At 45.8% G+C, this 25,650-nt stretch overlaps 1 pseudogene across 1 annotated transcript; it reads right to left on the bottom strand.

The window, feature by feature from the left end:
- Positions 1–381: 381 nt before the first annotated feature.
- LOC307102036 (putative tetratricopeptide repeat protein 41) lies at positions 382–25,650 on the bottom strand (annotated as a pseudogene). The gene is made up of 9 exons: positions 25,644–25,650; positions 19,545–19,704; positions 14,585–14,592; positions 14,080–14,274; positions 5,224–5,350; positions 2,058–2,124; positions 1,459–1,549; positions 957–960; positions 382–515 (listed from the first exon to the last, which is right to left on the bottom strand). The product of its transcript is annotated as a putative tetratricopeptide repeat protein 41 (transcript).

Genomic DNA, 25,650 nt, shown 5'->3' with positions numbered 1-25,650 from the left:
GTCTATGGTGTTCTGTTGGAGCAGCCTGAGCAAATGAAGACACTTTCCTAATGAGGGAAGGTAAATAGGTAGCAAAAAAAAATTGAGAGTATGTGAAACAGTTGCTTACTTCAAAAACGAAGACTTTTTTTTCCAGAGAGGAAGGAAGAAGGATAGAGAGATAGAAACATCAATGATGAGAGAGAATCATTGATCAGCTGCCTCCTGGATGGCCCACACTGGGGATTGAGCCCACAACTGAGGCATATGGTAGAACTGTGACCTCCTGGTTCATAGGTCGAGGCTCAGCCAGTGAGCCACTCAGGCCAGGCTGAAGACATATTTTAAATAAGCAAAGTATGCAGGTGAAACAATGGGGAAAGGCATTTGCTTCTGACAGAGTTAGATCAGAGCAATACCTAATTTACAATAGGCATCATTGAGGTTGGTGCTCAGCTGCTTCCTGACGTGTGAAGAGTTGGCCAGAGTGCTTGCATTTTCCTTTATTTTTATCACTTGTTTATAATATTCAATTCCTGGCAGGGCACATGCCCGGGTTGTGGGTTCCATTCCCAGTGTGGGGCATGCAGGAGGCAGCCAATCAATGATTCTCTCTCATCATTGATGTTTCTATCTCTCTCTCCCTCTCCCTGCCTTTCTGAAATCAATAAAAATAAATTAAAAAAAAAAAAAGAATCCTGCTGGGTCAGCGTAGCCATCCTCGCTATCTGATACTCATCACACACATAGTCCTGTTCCTCATCCTTCAGCCCCGCGTGTCAGGCAGCCTGGCCTGCCTTCAGCAAGAATCCTGTTCATCGATTTAGCCATGGTCCCCCTGTTTACCCTGATGTTTCCTCTTCCCACCCCATTTTTCCCTGTATTCCGAATTGAGTCTAATTTCTCTCCCCCTCTGCAAAACCCCTTTACAGTGGCCCTGCCCCTGTCACAAAGGGTTTGGACAAAGGCTGCCTTGCCTTTCTGTAACACAGGTCACGAATAATCTTGTCTAACAGCTTTAACGATGCTTGTGTGGGGAGCGGAGCAAAGCCAAGAGGACTTCCCCATCCAGGAGAGGTCGCAGGAAAGCAAGGCCAGAGATCCTGCAGGCCCTGGCCTAGGTCCTGCAGAAGACAGACCAGCGGGCTGTGGGTACCGGAGACCACGGGCTGAGGCCTGCACAGAGGCCTGGGGTGGGTACATCATCCTCACAAGGCCTGTGAGTGAGGCAGGAAACATCGGACTCCTTTGTACTTTTCCTACTGCCGAAACCTCTGCACGTCTGTTGGCTAAGAGCTCCTTGCAAACAGGTTATGGTCAGGACAAAACTCTAAGACACGGCGAGTCCCTCCAAGACTGGAGTCAGAGGTGAGTCACCCCTGATGGGGAGCCCCAGACCTCCCTGCCATCGTGAAGAGGAGGAGAAGGAGATACACTACTTGAAACATTTCATAAAAACTTAACTTTCACTATCCCTTAATGGATAATCAGTAAATCTGCTAAAAATTCCATAATTTCTCCAATGAGGATGTTTTTCTCCCCCAAACACTTCTCCTGATATTTAAGCAGTCTCAAAATTTTGTGTTTGCAAGAGAATTGTTTCCAGCAGCAAATCTGAAAATAAAACAGGCGTGTGTTATTTACTGGGCATGATCAACGTTGGCTACATTCGTTGTGCTACCAAAAATAATTATCCTAAACACGCTGCATGTTGTATGGGAAGATACAAGACAGCAGAGCGGTTCATAATCACAGAGCTTCAAGGCCTTCCACGTGATTTATAAGATGTTTGTGCATCTTGATAAGAAACTAGGGCACCATTCTCAACCCCAGCACTACTGACATTCGGGGCTGGATAATTTGTTGTGGGGACTGTCCTGTGTGTTGTAGCATGTTTAGTGACATCCTTGGCCTCTACCCACTACATACCAATAACACACACACACATACACACATCCTAGACATGACGGCCAAAAATGTCTCCAGACATGGGCAAAGGTCCCCTGGGGGGCAAGATTGCCCCTGGTTGAGAACCACTGGACCAGAGGATGGAAAGACTTAAGTTCAGCATTTCTTACCCCAATAATCAGAGGTGGGGATGGATTCACAAGTGTGGGTTAAGCATATTAATCCTAACAATAAAAGCTAGTACAGGAAACCAAAATGTGTCAAGAAAAGACACGTTTACATCAGAACACCTTCGGTGTATTTCATGGCAGCTTGGCCACAGGGGTGGCTGGCCAGTAAGCTGGACATTCCAGTAGCACATTCCAAACTGTGGCTTCCTGTAAAGCACTCCTCGGATGCTGACGTGGCCAGGTTGTTCAGGCCTCTGCCTGCAGGGAAGGAATTTTGGCCAAGAAGTGATACTTAAGGTTTTCTTTTCCACAAAAGAAGTAAGGCAGGGGTCCTCAAACTTTTTAAACAGGGGGCCAGTTCACTGTCCCTCAGACCGTCGGAGGGCCGGACTATAGTTTAAAAAAAAAACTATGAACAAATTCCTATGCACACTGCACATATCTTATTTTGAAGTAAAAAAACAAAACGGCAAAAACACCTGCATGTGGCCCTCGGGCCGTAGTTTGAGGACGCCTGAAATAAGGTGACAATAGGCAGAATATTTAATACCATTTCTTCATCACAACCAATAGTTTGTTTGTTTTTTCTTAATAAAACAATGACTGACCCACGCTGCGTGGGGCTTGGTTTTCATACAACGTATTTGTGTGTGCACGGCCATTATTGGGCCACAGATCTAAGAAAAAAGATTGAAACCAAATTCTAACTCTGTTTTACAAAGGAATGGGTCAGACACGGAGTGAGAGTAGAGATGTCACGTGGTAACGAGTCTAAGAGGAGGCCAGTGTAATAAGGAACAATAAATGGTCCAGCCGTGTAATAACAGGCATATGCCTAAGCCCCATAAATCCAATTCGGCAGTAATGGGCTCTACCTGGACACACACCACCTTGAGAATGTCCCTCTGCCAGGGCCCAACATTTTGCTCCCTTGTTGAGAGCTATATATTCTTACAATAATATGGACTTCTAAAAAGTATGAAGTATTTTCGAAGCCATGCTTTTTTCAGAAGAGGGGAAAACCATAATAATGTTCTCAGACATGTTGTTACAGCATTGCTAGTAGTTAAAAAAAAAGGCAGATTTAGCTCTCTGTGCTATGAATTCAGTCTTTTTTTAAATATATTTTATTGATTTTTTTTACAGAGAGGATGGGAGAGGGATAGAGAGTTAGAAACATTGATGAGAGAGAAACATCAACCAGCTGCCTCCTGCACACCCCCTACTAGGAATGTGCCCGAAACCAAGGTACATGCCCTTGACCAGAATTGAACCTGGGATCTTTTAGTCCGCAGGCCGACGCTCTATCCACTGAGCCAAACCGGTTAGGGCTGAATTCAGTTTTGATTACGAAGGACTGAAGTGGGATGTTCTCTTTGAACGTCTAAGCTTTGGCATGCTTCCCATGAAGCCAGCCTCATCCCTTCACAACCAGTGTGTTTCACAGGTCATGTTTCAACACTGATTCGAAGTTGGCAGGGACTTCCAGCGAGACTGGGAGACTCATGAGGGCAGAAGCTAAGCCTGTGGGCTCATAGCTCTTACCTCAACTCCTGGCACAGTGTGCTGGCCAGGCACAGTCCTCAGGGAACCTCGGCTGAGGGGCTGAGTGAATGAATGAATGAATGAAGCTACACCAGACACTCAATGATTGCCTAACAAACAACGTGTTTTCCAGACATGCACGTCAGTGATGGAAATCTAGACCTCGCAGGAAAAAAATCACCTGGTAGAGGATAAAATCCCACAATCACGATAAGACACCAGAGAAACATTGGGCTCTACTCTGAAAGATGAAAGAGTGGGCAAAATAGCTTAAATCAAACTCTCCTATTATTTATAACCAAGGCCTCAATTACTTTATAACCCACAGACGGGAATAACAAAATAGCTACCAGTTCTGACCATCTCACTATGTGCCACACGTTGTGTGAAGTGCTTTGTGCGCTGTCTCAGTTAAGCCTGGTAATGGCTCCAAGAGACAGAGAGAATCCTCAAGGCGCTGAGTCAGAGGTGAACATTCTTGCCGAGGTCACAGCAGTGAGTGGCACAGAACTTTCCATTGGGTCAGCCTGCAAACAGCCCCCGCTCTGCTGCTCACTACTCCACGCTGCCTTCTAAGGGCACCAAGTACTTGCAGATACAGAGTCACTGAGTCACTTAGGACGTTTCTTAAGTCCCCGAAGGCTGTACTATGCCATGGAGGATACAGATATTGGTGGATGAGAATGGTCTCTGCCATAAAGGGACTTGGAATGTTGAATCTTAAAGATCTGCCCTAACCGGTTTGGCTCAGTGGATAGAGCGTCAGCCTGCGGACTCAAGGGTCCCAGGTTTGATTCTTGTCAAGGGCATGTACCTTGGTTGCGGGCACATCCCCAGTAGGGGGTGTGCAGGAGGCAGCTGATTGATGTTTTTCTCTCATCGATGTTTCTAACTCTCTATCCCTCTCCCTTCCTCTCTGTAAAAAATAAAAAAAAAAATTTTTTAAAGAATCTTAAAAATCTCTTTAGATAGAATTCCTTCTATAGAGATGTGTGTCAATGGGTGAGAGGCAGTCTTTTATGAAAATCGGAAGATGTTTGCTTTAAAATAAAGACAGCTTGGTCTTGGGTTAGACTATCTTTGGTCCACAACTTATACTGAAGCCAGTGAAAGTTTATAATTTTCTTAAAGGGCAGTTAAATGGCATCCTAAGCATGGCTAACAGTTATATGTTATGAGTGAAACTTTCATTGTATTCCACAAAGCCACCGTTTGTATTTCAGAAGTAAATCAATACAGACAAGATCATCAAACAACCTTCCCCAACATCTTTATGAAAAGTATGACCAAGTCTGTAACCAGCTTTTCATTAGTTCACTTCCATCCATTACTCAGCTTCCCTTTTTTGCTTTATGAACGTTCCTTCCCCCTCCAAAAAATGACACCTATTAGTATTCATTCATTCCATATTGACTCCCATCTATTTACTGCTTCTTGTCATTAATATACAGTTCGGGGCATGGATTAAAATCATTGCTTCCTCATTGATGAACATAATTAATCGATTTCTCCATTTTTGGACTAAATTGTCAAGGAACCAAGGTGAACAATATCCAAAAACATCTAACAAAATAACGAAAGAAGGAATGCTTGAAGGGTTTCCAATTCTGTCCCAAGTTACCTGCACTAACATGTCCTCAGCACTCAAGAACAACTCTTCTGCTTCTTCGGTCTTGCCCACAAGCTTCAAAAATCTCTCGGTGAAGAACATTAACCAGCATTTGTCGGTGGCAGTAACCTCAAGGGGCCTGCATCCCAGCACGAGAATGGAAAGAAGAGCAAATAATCTAAATCATACTTATAAAAGGCACAAAGAATCCCCGTCCCTGAACTTGATACTGGAGTTAAGTACATTGTCCATATTTTAGTGTTTCTCTCTCAAGGGATCAGCACTTTGCTTTTATTAAGATTTACATACATTACCAAGTATTTTAAACAATGACATAAAAAATAACTCTCATGGCTTTAAATAACCTGTATATTTTGAAAACCAGAGGGTCCAAGGAGAGTATTTCTATAGTTCAATCTGTATATTGCTGTAATTTGTATTTGGGGGGGACTTTCAGGCAAGAAGAAAAAAAAAGTGTTTCAATTTCTTGCACAACTCTGCCCTCTGTTGCAACTATCTTGAATTACTGGCTTTAACAGAAAGAACAGATGCTACAAAACAAAATAAGGAGCATACCGTGTGTAAGTGTGTGTATGTGCACGTGTGTATGATTATATTCTACTCCACACAAATGAAAACATATAGAATTTGTAACTTGAAGACCCTATTTAATACATGGTACCCCAAAGTCATCCTTTTCAGAATTTCTCCTTCCAAATGTTCCAGCATCTAAACGTCTACGTTTTTCCACCTGTTGCATTTCAAATTATTGCACTGAACGTGTTTGACACAAATATGTTCCTTGTTCCTCATCCGTGCCTTTGCTCATGCTGTACCCAGACCTGAGTACCCTCCTTGCTTTCTGTCTGCCAACTTTGCTGTGGATCACCATTCCTGCACGGAGTAAATATTTACTGAGCATCTGTGTGTGCGACAGCATCCCAGGCTCATCAGGATAGCAGAGGAGGCTGCAGTCCTCAGCCTGCAGGGAGGCTTTGAACCAGAGCTACGGTGCCTCAAGTTGGAGAGCAAAAAGGAAATCCGAGCCAAGGGAGAGAGAGCACTGAGGGTCCGGGACGTTTGTCCACTGTGACTGTCCGAGCAAAGGGGCCTGAGGTGGGTATGACAGGGGCCCTAAGTGACAGGGACCCTAAGAGCTATAAGCAGTTGCTCAGAGCAGGCAGACAAGGGTGGGCTAGACAAACAGCCGAGGGATGGGCTCCTGCCCGGGCGGGACTTTTGCCCATTCCAGAAGGATTATTGGGTCCTGTCCAGGGCTCAGGTTGGAATGGACGGTGTCCACCACCCTGTTTAATACTCAATTCAGCAATCCATGTGCTCAAAGAAACATGCCTTCACGAACTCTGCCTCCCACTGACCACATCCTCACGTTCAGTCACTTAGCACCAAAATGTGGTTGGAACAGATAAGAAAGTAATTTTCCTCGTTATAAAACTAATATGTGGCCCACCTGGTGTGGCTCAGTGGCTGACCCATGAACCAAGAGGTCCTCGGTTCGATTCCCAGTTAGTGCACATGCCCGGGTTGAGTGAGGGCTTGAACCCTAGTCGGGGGTGTGTAGAAGGCAGCAATTAATGTCTCTTTCTCATCGATGTTTCTATCTCTCCATTCCCTCTCCCTCCCTCTCTCTCTAAAAAAAACCACATACACAATAAAAACATATATTTTAAAAGCTAATTATATGTACATTATAGAAAATTGAAAAATATAGAAGAGTATAAGAAAAACTCCTCATAACTGCACCATTCAAAGATACTAGTAATCTCTGTCAATGTAACTGCTCTATGTATTTTTTATCTTTTGTGTGTAGCCACACTCATTTTTAAAAATTAAAGTTGGGATCATCCTATATATAATGTTTAATGCCTAACTTTTTACTTCCATATTCAACAAATATTGATAAGTCAGTACTATGCTGGATGGTGAATATACTATATTGAACATAATAGCCATGGTTCTTGCCCTCATGTAACTTATAAGCTATTAGGAAAACATATTATATTGTAAATATTTTTTCATGTCCTTAAAAATTGTTTGGGAACACACATATTTATGACTGAATTATATTCCATTTTACAGATTAGCATTAGTCAATGTTTCAGTATTATAAAACATCACCTAGTGAGAATTACTGGCAGAAATCTTTTTTTAAATATACTTTCATTGATTTCAAAGAGGAAGGGAGAAGGAGAGAGATAGAAACATCAATGATGAGAGAGAATCATTGATCAGCTGACTCCTGCATGCCCCACTCTGGGGATCAAGCCCGCAACCCGGGCATGTGCCCTGACCAGGAATTGAACCGTGACCTCCTGGTTCATAGGTCACCATTCAACCACTGAGCCATGCCGGCTGGGGAGCAGAAGTCTTTTCAAACCTCCCTGAGTACTTTCTTAGAGCAACTGTTAGAAATATTAATATTTTTAAGGCTTTGGATACACATTGCCAAATTGCTGTCCGGAATGACTGTCCCAATATAAACTCTCCCTGTAGCATGGAAAACTACGTATTTCCTCACACCTTTACCAATATTATTATTGTTTTTAAAATTCATTATACAAAAAAATCATTGTCTGTTTGGTACCTGGAAAATAGCAACTTGTCTTAATTTGCACTTATTTGATTACTAGTGAAACAGAATATTGTCTTTATTAACGATTTAAAAAAAAATAGCAGCTTGCCCTAGCCGGTTTGGCTCAGTGGATAGAACGTCGGCCTGCAGACTGAAGGGTCCCGGGTTCGATTCCAGTCAAGGGCACATACCCAGGCTGCGGGCTTGATCCCCTGTGTGTGGCATGCAGGAGGCAGCCAATCAATGATTCTCTCTCATCATTGATGTTTCTATCTCTCTCTCCTTCTCCCTTCCTCTCTGAAATCAATAAAAACATATTTTTATAAAACAATTTATATGTTCTTCTTTGATTCTAAATGCCATTAAATCTACATGCATCCCTATTTCAGAAATGTTAAGTTTCAAGAAAGCCTGCTTCTTACAACCAGTGAAATCCGGTATTTATTCTTCAGTGAATTCATTCTTCAACAACCATTCACTGAGCACCGTGAGTACCTGCTATTGCTAGGCACTGTCCTGGGTGCAGTAAAGGATGAACCCAAACAGACCTGGGCCCTGCAGCTGGGCTGTCAGAAGCAAGGGGGGGGGGGGGTAGGGGGGCGCTGACCATCACATGATCATACAAGTGAGTATGAATTCAAACTATGGAAAGAACCATGAAAGAGATGGTGATGTGAACTGGAGAAAGTTTTCCATGTATTAGAAATTGATCTGATAGTTAAAAAAAGAAAAAAAGCGTAGAAGGCAAATGAGGGAGGGAGGGTGCGGGACGTTCTGGACAGAGTAAAGAACACCTCTGGAGGCGGGAGGGCAGGAAAAAGCCTGGCACTTAGAGAACTAGAAGGTGGAGACCAAAGAGCAGAGTGAGCAAGGCGTTTGGTTCAAGGTCAGGATGGAGACACTGGAAGGGGCCACTCGGCACCCACACCATGCCTGGTGCTGCTCCTGGCCCTGGGGAGACAGCACGAACATGAGGGACAGAGTCCTGCTCTCAAGCAGCTCACATTCCAGTTTCTGGGAGGGTAGTGGGCAGGGGTGAGAGGAGCAAGATAGATAATTAAAAAGAAGAAGAAGAAGAAGACCAAGTCAGGTAGCAGCAAAAGCTATGCCAAGAGCTAAAACGCACTAACAAGATATAGAATGACTAGGTATAGCATAGCTTGAGAGGCCACTCGGAGAAAGTGACTCGTCAGCTGAGATCTAGACATGTGACCAGGAAGAACTGGTATGATAAATGTGTAGGAAGAGCCTTCCTGGCAGAGGGAGCAGCTGGTGTCAAATGCACAAGGAAGAATGTACTTGGAGGACAGAAAGTAGACCAGGGCAGCTGACATCTCGAGGTCAAGAGGAAGAATCTGACAAAATGATGCTACCCAGACATGCAGATGTCATTTAAGGCCCTATAGGCTAAGCTGAGGAATTTGGATTTTAGAATAAAATCTGGGAAGTGACATGATCTGGTTTACATTCTTAAAAGCTTATCCTGGCTATTTAGCAAACAATAGAATTTATAGGGGGAAAAAATGAAAGGAGCAAGACCAGTTTAGAGGCTTGGGCTCACTAGAGTGAAAAGCTGAAGTTAGGGTATCCCCTCTCACCACTCTTATTCATCATCCTACGAGGAGTCCTAGCTAGCGCAATAAGACAGAAAAAGGAAATAAAGTTATATTGGGCTCAGTGGTTTAGCATCAACCTATCAACCAGCAAGTCATGATTCAATTTCTGGTCAGGGCACATGCCTGTGTTGTGGGATCAATCCCCAGTAAGAGGTGTGTAGGAGGCAGCCGATCAATGATTCTCTCTCATCATTAATGTTTCTATCTCTCTCTTCCTCTCCCTTCCTCTCTGAAGTCAATAAAAATATATTTTAAAAAGATATACTGGGAAAGAAAAAAAATACACAACGGTCTTTGTTTATAAATTATATGATTGTCTATGTAGAAAATCCAAAAAAATCAACAAGTTTAAAGGAAACAAGGTTAATACACAAAAGCCAATTGCTCTATGTACCAGCAATGCACATTAGAATTAGAAATTTAAAACACAACATCATTTATCGTAGCACTCCAAAAATGAAATACTCAGGTATGAATCTAACAAAATATGTACATGGCCTATATGCAAAATCTACAAAACTGTGGTGAAAGATATCAAAGAAGGTTTAAATAAATAGAGAAATGTTCCATTTTGATGGATTGGAAAACTCAACATTGTTAAGACTCTTGGCCTACAGATTCAATGCAATCTCAATAAAAATCTTCTGTAGACGTCCAGTTGATCTTTGAGAAAGTAGCAAAGACAATTCAATGGAGATAGTCCTGTAACAATTAGACATCCATATATTTTTTTAAAAACATAATCTAGACAGATATTTTACCTTTCACTCAAAAATTACTCAAAATGAAACCATTATCCTCTCTAATAAAATGGTAATATGCAAATTAACCATCACTCCGCTACACAAGCCACACCCACCAGTCAAGCCACGCTCACCAGCCAATCAGGGCGAGTATGCAAATTAACCCCAATCCAAGATGGCTACAGCCACAGTGAGCAAGGTTTCCCAGGTAACAGAGCAAGCCAAGCTTTCCATAGCCGTTGCAGGCCTAAGCCTCCACTCAAGCTACAAAGTTTCAATTATAGAAGGTAAACAAATTCAAACAAAGGGCGGCAGAATGGAGCTTGAGAGAGCAGGCCAGGGTTGCCAGTGGCAACAAGGGAAGCAAAGCTTTCTGCACACCCTGGCCGGGCTCACTCGCTTAAGGCTACAAAGTTTCAATTGTAGAAGGTGAATTAACTGCCACAGAGATGGCTGCCGCCCCGGAGGGAGCAGCAGGCTTGGCTCCGCTCCAGGCTACAAAGTTTCAATTGTAGAAGGAAAATAAATTCCAGATACCAGGGCCTCCCCTTGGGTTGCCAAGGGGCGTGGCCGGCCTGCAAACCACCACAGGCCCCTCGCTCAGGCCGCTCCACGCCCCAAGGGAACCCCACCCTGATCCGGGACACCCTTCAGGGCAAACCAGCTGGCCCCCACCCGTGCACCAGGCCTCTATCCTATCTAATAAAAGAGTAATATACAGATTGATCATCACTGCAACACACAATATAGCTGCCCCCATGTGGTTAAAGATCCTGCCCCCATGTGGACACAAGATGGCCACCACAAGATGGCCAGCAGGAGAGGGCAGTTGGGAGGCACCCGGCCTGCAAGGGAGGGCAGTTGAGAGGGATCAGGCTTGCAAGGGAGGGCAGTTGGAGGTGATCAACCCTGCAGGAGAGGGCAGTTAGGGGTGACCAGGCCGGCAGAGGAGGGAAGTTGGGGGCAAACAGGCTGGCAGGGGAGCAGTTAAGCATCAACCAGGCTGGCAGTGGAGTGGTTAGGGGGTGATCAGGCTGGCAGGCAGAAGCGGTTAGGGGCAATCAGGAAGGCAGGCAGGCAAGCAGTTGGGAGCCAGCAGTCCTGGATTGTGAGAGGGATGTCCGACTGCCCGTTTAGGCCCGATCCTGGTGGGATCGGGCCTAAACGGGCAGTCGGACATCCCTCCAGGAGTCCCAGATTGGAGAGGGTACAGGCTGGGCTGAGGGACAATCCCCCGCCGTGCACGAATTTCGTGCATCAGGCTTCTAGTCCAAATATAAAATGAAATACTAAAAACTTTTAGAAGAAACACAGAAGAAAAATCTATGTGACCTTTGATTGGGCAATGACTTGTTAAATAAAACATCAAAAGCATAATCCATGAAAGAAAATATTAAGTTAGACTTTATTAAAATTCAAAACTTCTGCTTTGTGAAAGTCACTGTTATAATGAAAAAAAATCATGATAATGTATTTGTAAAGTACATTATCATGAAAAGCTGCTCATGTTCCATTTACTACATCCTTCCAGCATTTACCCTTTGCCCTGATAAGAAAGTCTTGTCCTCAAAGACAAGATGATTTTCCCTATCCCACCACATCCGCCAGCCATCTGTCAAGATGGAACCACGCTGGGGACCCATCCTTCTGCCACATCTACTCTTATTCTCTCTCTTCTCATCTTTTAGCATTGTCCAAAAAATGTGACTGCAGCCAGAAATGGGTTTTCTTCACTTTTAAGTGGCTCAGGGCTTCAGCCCAAAACAAGAGCAGCCTGTCTCAGATCATCTATAAAAGCTGATTGGACCATAGGAGGTGTCCTCAAGGCTGAGTCTAAGACCTCTCGACTGGCCATCCATCAGAGCTGCAGCTTCCCCAGTGCGTCAGGCAGGAGGGGCAAGCTCAGGAGCCAACAAGCAGCCTGAAGAAGCGAGCTTTAGGTTCTGAACTTGGCGTCTTTCCGGCACCCTAAGTTAAGCGGCTTGTTCTCCTTGCAGCCACGAGGGGGCGCCGAACCACACGGTCCGGAGGGAGGAACTGGGAAACCGGGCGGGCGCTCCCTGCTGTACCTACAGCCTCCTGCCCCTGGAGCCACATCCCTCCGCCAGCAAACGCAACAGACTGGCCACCCTGGAAACTCACTGCATTTCCAGAAGCAGGCGGGGGTCAAAAGTGTAAGTGGCCTATTTACCTGTCGGAACAAAATGGAGATAACGAAGAATGAGCCTGGAAAAGGGAATTCCGACTCATCTCGCGTGTGGGGAGGGAGGCGAGGCACTATGGTTGGGAGCAGGGGTCCTCAAACTTTTTAAACAGGGGGCCAGTTCACTGTCCCTCAGACCGTTGGAGGGCCGGACTATAGTTTTAAAAAAAAACTATGAACAAATTCCTATGCACACTGCACATATCTTATTTTGAAGTAAAAAAAACAAAACGGCAAAAACACCCGCATGTGGGCCGTAGTTTGAGGACGCCTGGTTGGGAGGATGCTCTGCTGTCCTCAGAACAGGCCTGGCCCTCGAGCCCCTTCTTCCCGCTGGTGGAGCTGGGGAAAGGAATCTGTCCTATAGCCGCTCCCTGCAGGCCAGTCCTGCCTCCGATGATGCCTGGCTCACCTGTGCCAGGTACCTGTGCACCCTACCTCCTGCTCACACCTGGGCCCCTCCACCCACCTGGGCTTGCGCTTCCAGTGCTGACTTTCTGGGGCTGCTTGCTGCCCCTCTCTGATCCACACTGCCTTACATGTGGAACAACTGTGGGTTCTTCCTCGTGCCCCCAAACAACTTGTAGCAGACTTTTACTAAAAATGTGGGGGCATCAGAGAAGAGTTTCCACCCAGCACTTGCCTTCTTTACTCTTGGCCCCTGAGCATAAGTGGGCCCTGGCAGGGTCTTCCCCAGCCGTGGATAATACGTGCCCCGAGTGAAGGAGGCAGCCTTGTCCGGAAGCTCGGGCCTCGGATCTCTGGTGGGAAGTCTGACACTTGTAACACAATGTAGTAAGTCATTTGAGTATTTCATGCATCGAAGGGAGCTAGTCTTCCATTTACATTCCATAAGCCTATTCATCGAGGTCTTAACTAATATTTTGACTTGGGTGGGTCCACAGGTAAATAGGAGCCTGTCACCTTCAGCAGTCAGACCAATGCCATTCAGACCAATGCCACTCATCTGCCCAGGGGGCCCCTCCTCTGAGAGGGCTCCCGGAACCCGGAACCCTCAGGCAGAGCCAGCCCCACCCTCTTCCGAGCTTGCACAGCTCTGGGGGTTGCCCTGGCGAGGCCGCACATGCAGTTCCCCCCGCGTGGAGCAGTTCTCTGGCTGCACATCTTCCCCACTGTGTGCGTGGAATGCACCTAAGGACTCGGGGCTGTGTCCCAGTCACTCATGCATCCCCCAGAGCTACCACAGCGTGGGAGACAGAGGGGGTAATAATAGATGTTTGCAGAAGGAATGCATACAAGGACAAGAAGGAAGGGGAAGGGAAGGGGAAGAGAGAGGAAGGGGAGGGGAGGGGAGGGGAGGGGAGGGGAGGGGAGGGGAGGGGAGGTCAGGGGAGGCCAGGGGAGGCCAGGGGAGGCCAGGGGCAGAGATGAGGTGGAGAAAGGAAGGGAGGAGGGTCTAGCAGGAGAACATGGCCAATCCTGTATCCCTGCCCAACTACAAATCCTCCTCTCTCCAGAATGCCTTTTTTTTTTTTTTTTTTGACAAGACATTGATTACCACATGCTCTGACATCAGAGTCAACTGGGTTCACATTTAAAAACATCAAATGGAGCAACCCTGGGGATCCATCAGCCACTAATGTTGATGCCATAGGATGGTCCCTCCGAATGAATGAATGAATGAATGAATGGGAACTATGAGTCACTAAATGCTAAATACACCAAACACGGTATAAAAATGATGCAACTTACCTAGGACTTGGGAGAAAGCTGCACAAATGCCCCCAGGAGCCGCTCATTTTGAAATGCCAGGCCAGCTCCGTACACTCTCCAGAAAGCGAGTTGCTGTTGGAACTTCTGACCAAGATTCGCTGAAAATGTGTTTTCTTATGATTCGCTGGATTCTGAAAGGCATGTGGACTCCTTTCTCGTACGGGGTGATTATACCTATTTGAAATATGAATTATAGTCTAACTAGAGGCCCAATGCACGAAATTCATGCAAGAGTAGGCCTTCACAGCCGCCACAGCTGCCTCGATCCCACGGCTGCAGCCCAGGCTTCAGTCTGGAAGGACATCTGGATGGCCATTCGGTCGATTTTCACGTTATACTTTTATTATTAGAGATGCATCTGACCTTTTAGTAAATGAAAACATCATCGAAAACAGATTGACAGCTCTGTGGCCATAATTAGAGAAAACAAGGTAGTTTGAAAAAAAACACTAAACACTACATTTTAATAAATGTATATCCTTACAAATCAGTCTGAATTTGCCAAAAAATTAGTTACAGTTATGATCCCTGACATAGAATCTGAGAAGCATGTGAGCATGCTGATTTTCATATTGTCTTCCCCTCCCCTAAGGAAATATTCGTGACCTACTTTTCTATTTTAAATATACACCATGGTTACTGCTTAAATAAGCACTTTCACATATTTGAGGGCATGCATTTAGGAGAAGTTAATCCGCTGCCTGGATCTCATATAGGCCAATGGGGTGCTGAGCAAACTAATAGCAAATTGAATGTTGGAGTCAAAACGATTATCTCTTCACTTCCAAAGGGAAGTGGTTCCAACGGATCCATTTTAAGTTTCTGCTTGACACTGTTTCTTACAAGATGAATGGGTCACACAGCTGGAGAGCAGACCAAGCCCATCACTTCATAAGATGTACAGTGAGCCCTAGCTCAGTGGATAGAGCATCAGCCTGTGGACTGAAGGGTCCCAGGTTCGATTCCGGTCAAGGGCATATGCCTGGGTTGCAGGTTCAGTTCCCAGTAGGTGGCGTGCAGAAGGCAGCCAAGCAATGATTCTCTCTCATCATTGATGTTACTCTCTCTCTCTCCCTCTCCCTTCCTCTCTGAAATCAATAAAAATATATTTTTAAAAAAAAGAGCTACAGCAAAAGGGGAGCCCATTGTTCAAATACCCACCGTTCGTTTCTGATGACGTGATTTCCATATTATCTACCCATTTGGAGAGACTCCGTGCTAGCTGGTCTGAAGTATGCAATCTGCCCAGGCGGCATGTGCAGTGCTTAGGAAACCCACAGGAGGAAAAGAAAACTCCCCTCCCCACTGTGTGTAGCTCAGGCACTGTTGTGGGTCTAAATTGGGAAGGTGAGGTGGGGAATGAGAGAGAAAGCGAGCTGCGACAAATATTACCTTGAGTTCAAGATTTGGAGCGTTAAACACGATGCTTAAAGAGTGCAAAACATTTTCGCTCCGGTTGGTGTTCCCAATGGTTAGAGCGTTGGCACGTGCACAGAAGGGTCTCAGATTGATTCCCAGAAAAGGGAATTGTCACTTTGTTCAGCGATACTACCTTAAGTTAAATGGTTTTACTTTGCAATAAAATAAACACCTAAGAAGATCTTTCTAAATTCCTTTGGCATCCTTTCTCACCCCTTTGTCTAATAATAGCAACTATCGTATACTAACCGCTTGCTCTGAGCCACACTTTGTGTGGAGTGTGTCCACAGCTACTAACTGTATTAGGTATGGATTTTATTTTCTCTATCTCATGATGTTTTGACATCTGTTGGGGGTCTTATAGATCCAGAGAAAGACGGCTCCTCCCAAGGCCGGCTAATTCCTAGGGGTGGTGGACAGCTTGCCTGGATCAGGCCTTTCATACCCAGATCAGCCATTCCAAGGCCACACCCTGACCCGCCTTCTTATCTAACACTCACTCACCAAGCCAGCATTTCATCCCAGGGCCGGGTACCAGACAGCCACAGAGGGACAGCATCCCAGGGCGGGTACCAGACAGCCACAGAGGGACAGCATCCCAGGGCGGGTACCAATCAGCCAGAGGGACAGCATCCCAGGGCAGGTACCAGACAGCCACAGAGGGACAGCATCCCAGGGCGGGTACCAGACAGCCATAGAGGGACAGCATCCCAGGGCGGGTACCAGACAGCCACAGAGGAACAGCATCCCAGGGCGGGTACCAGACAGCCACAGAGGAACAGCATCCCAGGGCGGGTACCAGACAACCACAGAGGGACAGCATCCCAGGGCGGGTACCAGACAGCCACAGAGGGACAGCATCCCAGGGCGGGTACCAGATAGCCACAGAGGGACAGCATCCCAGAGCAGGTACCAGACAGCCACAGAGGGACAGCATCCCAGGGCGGGTACCAATCAGCCACAGAGGGACAGCATCCCAGGGCAGGTACCAGACAGCCACAGAGGGACAGCATCCCAGGGCGGGTACCAGACAGCCACAGAGGGACAGCATCCCAGGGCGGGTACCAGACAGCCACAGAGGGACAGCATCCCAGGGCGGGTACCAGACAGCCACAGAGGGACAGCATCCCAGGGCGGGTACCAGACAGCCACAGAGGGACAGCATCCCAGGGCGGGTACCAATCAGCCACAGAGGGACAGCATCCCAGGGCAGGTACCAGACAACCACAGAGGGACAGCATCCCAGGGCGGGTACCAGACAGCCACAGAGGGACAGCATCCCAGGGCGGGTACCAGACAGCCACAGAGGGACAGCATCCCAGGGCCGGTACCAGACAGCCACAGAGAGAGCATCCCAGGGCGGGTACCAGACAGCCACAGAGGGAAAGCATCCCAGGGCGGGTACCAGACAGCCACAGAGGGAAAGCATCCCAGGGCGGGTACCAGACAGCCACAGAGGGACAGCATCCCAGGGCCAGTACCAGACAGCCACAGAGGGACAGCATCCCAGGACCAGTACCAGACAGCCACAGAGGGACAGCATCCCAGGACCAGTACCAGACAGCCACAGAGGGACAGCATCCCAGGGCGGGTACCAGACAGCCACAGAGGGACAGCATCCCAGGGCGGGTACCAATCAGCCAGAGGGACAGCATCCCAGGGCGGGTACCAATCAGCCACAGAGGGACAGCATCCCAGGACCAGTACCAGACAGCCACAGAGGGACAGCATCCCAGCGCGGGTACCAGACAGCCACAGAGGGACAGCATCCCAGGGCAGGTACCAGACAGCCACAGAGGGACAGCCTCTATGCCACAAAGCCCGTCGGAATTATTCAAACTGTCCAACCCTAAACTGCTTACTCTGCTCTGCCTGCTTTTCTATGGAAAGCCCAATAATTGCTTTGGCCTCGGCTTTTCTCTGGCTCCTGGCTCCTGGCTCCTGACCACCCTGACACTTCCCGTGGGGCCCTGTGTGGAGTGTCATGTCTCCTTCTCACAGGAGAAGTAAATCAATGATTCCCTTGACATTTGTCTTCTTCATACCACCACTCAGTCCCTCCTCTATAAGTGAAATCCCGGGCACACATTTAATACACTAACTCATCCAGGCCTCCTTAACCACCCCCTAGGAAGCAGAGGAAGAAACCGAAGCACAGAGAGGCTAAATGTCTTCTCAGGGGGTATCAATGGTGATGAAAGGAGCATTTTACTACACACGACTCCATCTGCTTTTATATTTCAAAAGCAATATTCTCTGTAGAAACTTGAGCATATTAGAATCTAAAAAACCAAGTTACCCAAAGAAGCTTTAAAGGATTAAGTCTCTCAAATGCATTAACTTAGGATGGTAAACACTCAATACAATGCATTGACTTGGGATGGTAAACACTCAATACAATATACAGATGATGTATTAGAGAATTATACACCTGAAACCTCTATAATTTTAGTAACCAATGTCACCCCAATAAATTCAATAAAATAATAAAAATAAAAGTAAATAATAATTGTCTTATCTGATCCGTTCTGACAGTAAGCAGAGCTGGTATTTAAGCTGAGGGTCTGGCTCCAGAGGTAGGTTCCTAACCACTGCACCACACTGCTCAGGTGACTGCCTGGACAGCCCCTCCTCCTGCAGAGCTCTGGTCACTCTTTCTCCAGGAAGCCGTCCCCCGAGGTCAAGTCCCTTCATCAGAGGCTCTCAGGACACTGCATACTGATCTTTGGCAGCACTTGTGTCAGTTGCAATTTTATGCTTATGTGTGTGAAGATATTAATATCTGCCATCTCCTTCTAGAACAAAAGCTCCATTGCTTTGCTGGAACCATGTCCCTCTCTGCTTATAGTGCCTTTCCCATAGTATGTGGTCAACAATTATTGGTTGAATGTTTGGTGGTTGCCATGTATTAAATTATAAAGCAAATTATAGCCCTGGCCGGTGCTGCACAGCGGTTACAGCATCGTCCCTCGCACAGGAAGGTTGTGTGTTTGATTCCCGTTGATGTTCTCTCTCACCTCTCTCTCTCTCTCTCTCTCTCTCTCTCTCTCTCTCTCTCCTCGCTCTCTCTCTCTCTCTTTCTCACTAACTCACTCACTTACTTCCCCTCTCTCTAAAATCAATAAGCATATCCTCAGGTGAAGATTTTTTTAAATAAGCAAATTACAAAACAATGTGGTGTGTAACGTCATTTACCTAAGCAATGTGGTGTGTAACATCATTTACCTAAGCGCATATATATATATATATATATATATATATATATATATATGCATTCATAGGAAAAAGAAGGCTGTACAAGTTTAACAGTGATAAGACTGTGAGTATATTTAATTTCCTATTTTCTTCTTCTTTACATATTTTCTATGAGAAACATGTATTACTTACATAATTGATAACTACATATATTTTAAAGTTTTAGATAAAATTCTTCACAAAGTAATGATTGATACTAAAAAGTATTAGAGGTTCCACTAATCTAACATTACCTCAAACGGGGAAAACTACAGATAGTAACTAACCAATGGGATTTGGTAAGTGCAAAAGCAGTGTAGATGAGGCAGATCAAAACATACAACATACAAAACACAACAGGGACCAAATAAATGCCTGACTTACATATAAAACAGGGGGCAGAGCCCGACAGGAGCAACGGCCACTGTTTCCAGAACCAGATGTCCCGTGTCTGGATTCCAAGTCCACCACGACCTTAGGCCTTCGACAGCCACTTTACATCCCCGTGCGCAGTCCCCTCTGGGTAAACAGGGAGATGGTCACAGTCTTTCTTTCATAGGGTTATTGCGAGAAGTAAATGTGTTCAGATTTCGCAAGTTCTTAGAATGGTGCCTGGCCCATTGTAAGTGCTATATAAGTATTTGTTCCCTAACATAGACAGCAGTAACTGTAAGCGGTGCTGGCTACAGCTATCCTGGTAGATATGCAATATAATGCAAAGGTGTTATGTGCATGCTAGATCACCGGGTTTTCTTCTTATGAAATAGGTATTATTTTAAAAAAGAGATGACCTTAGGGCCTGAAAGCCCATAAATGCCAATCAATTCTTGTGTTCCATCCCATACAAGTACACATGGCTTTAAACTGATGGAAGCAATGAACACTTCTACCAAAGCAAAAAGACCAAGACATGTGAGTCTTCATTAAGTATGTCAGTTTCAAGCGGAGTACCTATGGCATAGAAATGTGCTTTCATTAGGTGGAAATGATCCCATCATTTGCTAGAATATGTAAATGGGATGGGGAAGCAGAAGGGGTTGGGAGCAATGGGTGCTAATAATCACAGTGGTACAGCTGGCACATATATGTATATGTGTGATTAGCAGACTCCAAATATTCACCCCAAAGAGATAATGATATTTACCACCAGATGTCTCCTATACGTTTTCAGGGTGTTATATAAAAAAATATTTTGTATGATCCAACGTATTACTCTCACTTTTCAAAATGCAAAAATTGAGTTGGATGGGGAGAAGAGAAGTCAGGCTGTCATGATCTGTGAAGTGTCTGCAGCCCGTTAACACTGGGTGCCTGTTTAGAGGTCACGGTCACCACCCCGGGTGGCCCAGCAGTGCATACATATGGCATCTCCCACCCACTGCTTAGTCTCTTTGGTCCTAGCCCATCTTCAACCCAACATAACCAATCCGAAACTCCTCTGCCCATGATATTGGACCCAGCTCTTGGATTCTGAAAGTCACCAGGGAGAATTAAGTTATGAGCCAGCCAAAGGTCCAGGAAGTGATTTGAGAAGACCAACTTTCAAACTGTGATGAAGTGACACAGTAGCAGCAACCCAACCTTATCATCAACTGCCTAATATTCTGAGAGCATTTTACTTCACACGACTCCATCTGCTTTTATGTTTCAAAAGCAATATTCTCTGTAGAAACTTGGGCATATTAGAATCTAAAAAACCAAGTTACCCAAAGAAGCTTTAATGGATTAAGTCTCTCAGATGTATTAAGATTCTGTTAAGAGTCACTTGGAGCAATTATGTTTGACAAATATTTACTGGTTGCCTATTATGTGAAAGGTTCTGTGCCAGATGACTAGAAGATAGAGGAGAGAAAATGATCTATAAGATAAAGTCAAAGAGTTAAAGGAAGTGGAAATAGGTCCCATAGACAAATAACCACTTCTCAAGGCGGAATGGGAGCCCCGAGTTGGATGTAGAACCAGCACCATGAAGAAGAGCTTCATACAGAGGACACTTGAGCTGAGCCTTGAGGAAGAAATGAGCACAGGCAGAAATGAGAGCAAGGCTATCTCAAGCTGGACAAGGCGTGGGTGAAGGGCTGGAGGTAGGGAAGGACAGGAACATTCGGAAAACAGGAAGCTATTGGCAGTGTTCCAAGGGCTCTAGACATCCTACAACACAGGACAGTCCCACACAATGAAGCTCTGTCCCTATCTACCTGACTTTCAAATGTTCTGCAAGTCACAGAATTGGGGGGGGGGGGAGGCACTTTATAATTACCTAGCCTAGACACCAACTCTATTTTACATGTGAACATATTTTTTTGAATGGGTTAAAAACACACTGAATTTTCTAGGAATGCAACTGCCAATTAAAATGATAGATTATATAGTATTTAATCTTAAATGATACCAAGATTTCTTCACCGTTTCATAAAATCACAACCCTGATAGCGGTATTGCACATGATGGTTGAGCCTTGAATACATCACCCCCACATCAGCATACACTTACAGCTATCACTTTCATGGTTGTTTTCCGTAGAGAGGCAGGCACCTGCCTACTTCACTGTGCCTTCCATTGAAATCAGGTCTAGCATTTACATGTTGACATACATATTATTTTATCACAAACTAGTAGCCTGGTGCATGAAATTCATGCATGGGGTGGGGTGGGGGAGGGTGTCCCTCAGCCCGGTCTGCACTCTCTCCAATCTGGGACCCTCAGGGGATAACCGGCAGTCGGACATCCCTCTCACAATCCAGAACTGCTGGCTCCTAACCGCTCGCCTGCCTGCCTGATTGCTCCTAACTGCTCCCCTGCTAGCTTGATTGTCCCTAACCACCTCTGCCTCGGCCCCACATCCGGGACCCAGGATTCCCTCCTCCGGCCCACCACAGGCACCCAGGATCCAGGCTTCCCTCCCTCTGATCAGCCATAGGCGCCCAGGCCAGCTGCAGCCGCAGGGGATGGTGGGCAGGTGGCTTCACCTGGGCTGCAGCCGCAAGTGCTGGCACCCAAGACCAGGGGGTGGGCGGCTTCTCCATCTCCCGGGCCACAGCCAGCCGCAGGTACTGGTGTCTGGGACTGCGGGGTGGGCGGCTTCTCCATCTACCAGGCTGTAGCCAGCCACAGGTGCTGGCGCCTGGACCGCAGGCGGTGGCTTCTCCATCTTCCCTGGGATGCAGTGGGGGCGACTTCTCTGGCTGGCTGTGGCCGGGGATCATGGGGCAGGCGGCTTCTTCATCGCGCGGGCGGCACTGAGCCTCAGGCACCGGGGCCCAGTTTCTCTGTCTCCCCCAAGACGTGGGGCAGGTGGACGTGAGGCTTCTGCTGCTGGCTGCGGCCTGGGATCACTGGGCAGGCGGCTTCTTGGTCTCCCTGGCTGCAGCCAGCCTCAGGGGCTGGCGCCCGACTCCCACAGGCCCAGAGCGACTGGGGGATGGGACTGCCGCCATCTTTTCAGGTTAATTTGCATATTCACTCTGATTGGCTGTTGGGCATAGCAGAGTGATGGTAATTTGCATGTTTCTCTTATATTAGTTTAGATTACTTTCTCTATCTCATCTTTTATGTTATAGTAGAGGGTTGTATTGACTGTTATAGGTATTTTTATATCATAAAATAACATAAAATCAATGTCTTGAAAGTTATATATAAATGTGAGACATAAAGGAGAAGAAAGTATCAAAAAAATAGTTTGAGCTTGTGTCACACAATAAAAACTATGTTTCAAGAAGAAGAGAAAAATTAAACCTGATGCTTCATCTTTTGAGGTTTTTTTAAAAATATATTTTTATTGATTTCAGAGAGGGAGAGAGAATCACTGATAGGCTACCTCCTGCACATGCCACACTGGGGATCAAGCCCAAAACCCAGGCAGGAGCCCTGACTGGAAATCGAACCATAACCTCCTGGTTCATAGGTCAATGCTCAACCACTGAGCCATGCTGGCAGGGCCATCCTTTGAGGTTTTTTAAAAAAATCTTTAACCTGTCAGAATGGCAATCATCAACAAATCAACAAACGACAAGTGCTGGTGAGGAAGTGGAGAAAAAGGAACCCTTGTGCACTGCTGGTGTGAATGCAGACTGGTGCAGCCACTGTGGAGAACAGTATGGAGTTTCCTTAAAAAACTAAAAATGGAACTCCCATTTGCCCCAGTAATCCCACTTCTAGGAATATATCCCAAGAAACTAGAAACACCAATCAGAAAGGATATATGCACCCCTATGTTCATAGCAGCACAATTCACCATAGCTAAGATTTGGAAACAGCCTAAATGCCCATCAGCAGATGACTGGATCAGAAAACTGTGTTACATCTACACAATGGAATACTATGCTGCCATAAAAAAGAAGGAATTCTCATCATTTGCAGCAACCTAGGAGGAATTGGAGAACATTATGTTAAGTGAAATAAGTCAGTCAATGAAAGAAAAATACCACATGATCTCACTCATTTATGGATAATAAAGAACATTATAAACTTGAACAAAAAAGATAGATACAGAGACAGTAAAGCATCAAACAGACTGTCAAATTACAAGGGGAAGGTTAGGGAGAGGTGGGGGAGATAAGAGATCAATCAAAGGACTTGTATGCATGCATATAAGCATAACCAATGGATGCAAAACTCTGGGGGGTGGGGGCATATATGGGAGTGGGGTGTGGGGAGGGCAATGGCAAGATATGTACACATATAATACCTTAATAAAAAAATTGAAAAAAAAAAGAAAACTGTGGTACATCTACACAATGGAATACTACACTGCGGTAAAAAAGGAGTTCTTACCATTTGCAACAACATGGATGGAGATGGAGAGCGTTATGTTAAGTGAAATAAGCCAAGCAATGAAAGAAAAATACCACATGATCTCACTCATTTATGGAAAATAAAGAACATTATAACCTGATGAACAAAAAGATAGATACAGAGGCATTAAAGCATCAAACAGACTGGCAAATTACAGCAGGAAGGCTGGGGAGTGTTGGGGCGGGGTGGGAGGGGAAGAGATCAACCAAAGGACTTGTATGCATGCATATAAGCACGGGCAATGGACACAAGACACTGGGGGGGCGGTGATGAGGGCATGCGACAGGGGGTAGGGGAGAATGGGGGAAGGTCAATGGGGGGAAAAAAGGAGATATATGTACTACTATATGTAATACTTAAACAATAAAAAAATAAAATAACATAAAAATTTTAAAAATCTTTAAAATATGGGCAATGCCGAGATTTCAGGCCTTAAATGACAGAATTCTAAAGCAGAAAGGGTTCTTGGACATCATCTAGTCTAGTCCAAAGCTCTCATTTTGTAGATGAGGAAACTGAGGCCTAAGAGGTGAAGGGACTTGAGCACACAGAGAAGAGCTTTAAGACACTTACTTTTCTAATGGTTTTTCTTCAAGAGTGCATTCTGAGCTGCGTGTGTCACCATTTCTTGGTGTTGATGGTTCGTCAGCAGTCACATCTGGGAGGCATGGGTTGCTCAGCTTTCCCGCAGCTGGTGTAGAGGCTAAGTGGCAAAACAAATGTGAACGAACCTCAAAAAGTACACACAGCCTAACAATCCTAAAGCACAATCTCACTAATAATCATCATCAAAAAATAATCCTGGGCCCTAACTGGTTTGGCTCAGTGGATACAGCGTCGGCCTGCGGACTGAAAGGTCCCAGGTTCGATTCCGGTCAAGGGCATGTACCTTGGTTGCGGGCACATCCCCAGTAGGAGGTGTGCAGGAGACAGCTGATCGATGTTTCTCTCTCATCGATGTTTCTAACTCTCTATCCCTCTCTGTAAAAAATTAATAAAATATTTTTAAAAAATAATCCTGGGCCAAGAAAAAAAATACTCGAGGATTGATGCTGGTGGATTTATATCTTGGAAAATATATGTTCAGTATTTCTAAAATCATATGTTGGGTGATTAGAATCATTTTTCCTCAAAATTATGTTGATGATAAGGTCAGCATTATTAGTATTGGAAAATGATCTCAAACATTTCTCTTTATTCTGGCAGGACCAACTGTCTCTACTGAATGACAATGGCCTATTACCTAATTACAATGGTAACTTCTCAAGTATTTAAACCCCCAGTTGGGACAGGTAAATTTATGGAGAGAGGAAAACAGGTAATTGATGTCATTCCACGATACGTTGTAACAAAATGACTTAGTGATTGACCAACTTTTTCACTTTTTGGCAGTGTTGTCTCCGATCAACACAGATTTATTGAAAACTTTCTATGTCAGGCACTGAGTATGACAATGGCCAATAATATAGACATGGTTCCTTGCACTCACAGGGCTAGAGAGGGAGACAATAAAATGCATGACAGGTTCATGTGTAAGTCACCTGAGGGACCACAGAGGCAAGCTCACAGTATTTGAGGGAGACACCCAAACAAGCTAGAATACAATGGGACTGGCCCTATCCTTGCCCCTGGTCAAAGTTGGGGGTGAGGGAGAGAGGCACCCATCAGCTCCTCTTATGGAGAGCGTGACCTTTAACTAGGGCCTTAAGGGATCTGAGAAAATGGAAGAGCATTCCAGAAGGGAACTCAGTGGACAGACATGGGGCATGGAAGTGACTGGCTGCTCCGAGGAGACCAGAGCCACGGAGCAAAGGGAGAGAGACTCTAGAGAAGTCAGCCTGGCCCAACCCTGCCAAGAATTCCCGCTAGAATTTCTGCCCAGTGCTCATCACTAAGTGCAAGCTCTCCGAGAGCCAATGGCGGGAGAGGACCTGGGGGAAATCCTCCAAAAGAGCCAGCGGAGGCAAGTCAGTGCAATGAGGACCAGGGGCTTCCGGCCCAGCAAAGCCCTGAGCTGAAACTCGCTGCTCCGCCCACGTGCAGGTGTGTGACCATCTCCTCACTGGGTCTGAGGTGCTGGGCGTTGAGAGCCTTACACGACAT

The sequence above is a fragment of the Cnephaeus nilssonii genome (genome assembly GCF_951640355.1).
Source record: "Cnephaeus nilssonii genome assembly, chromosome: 6".
Lineage (NCBI taxonomy): Eukaryota > Metazoa > Chordata > Mammalia > Chiroptera > Vespertilionidae > Cnephaeus > Cnephaeus nilssonii.
This window is presented reverse-complemented; position numbering and strand designations above follow the sequence as displayed.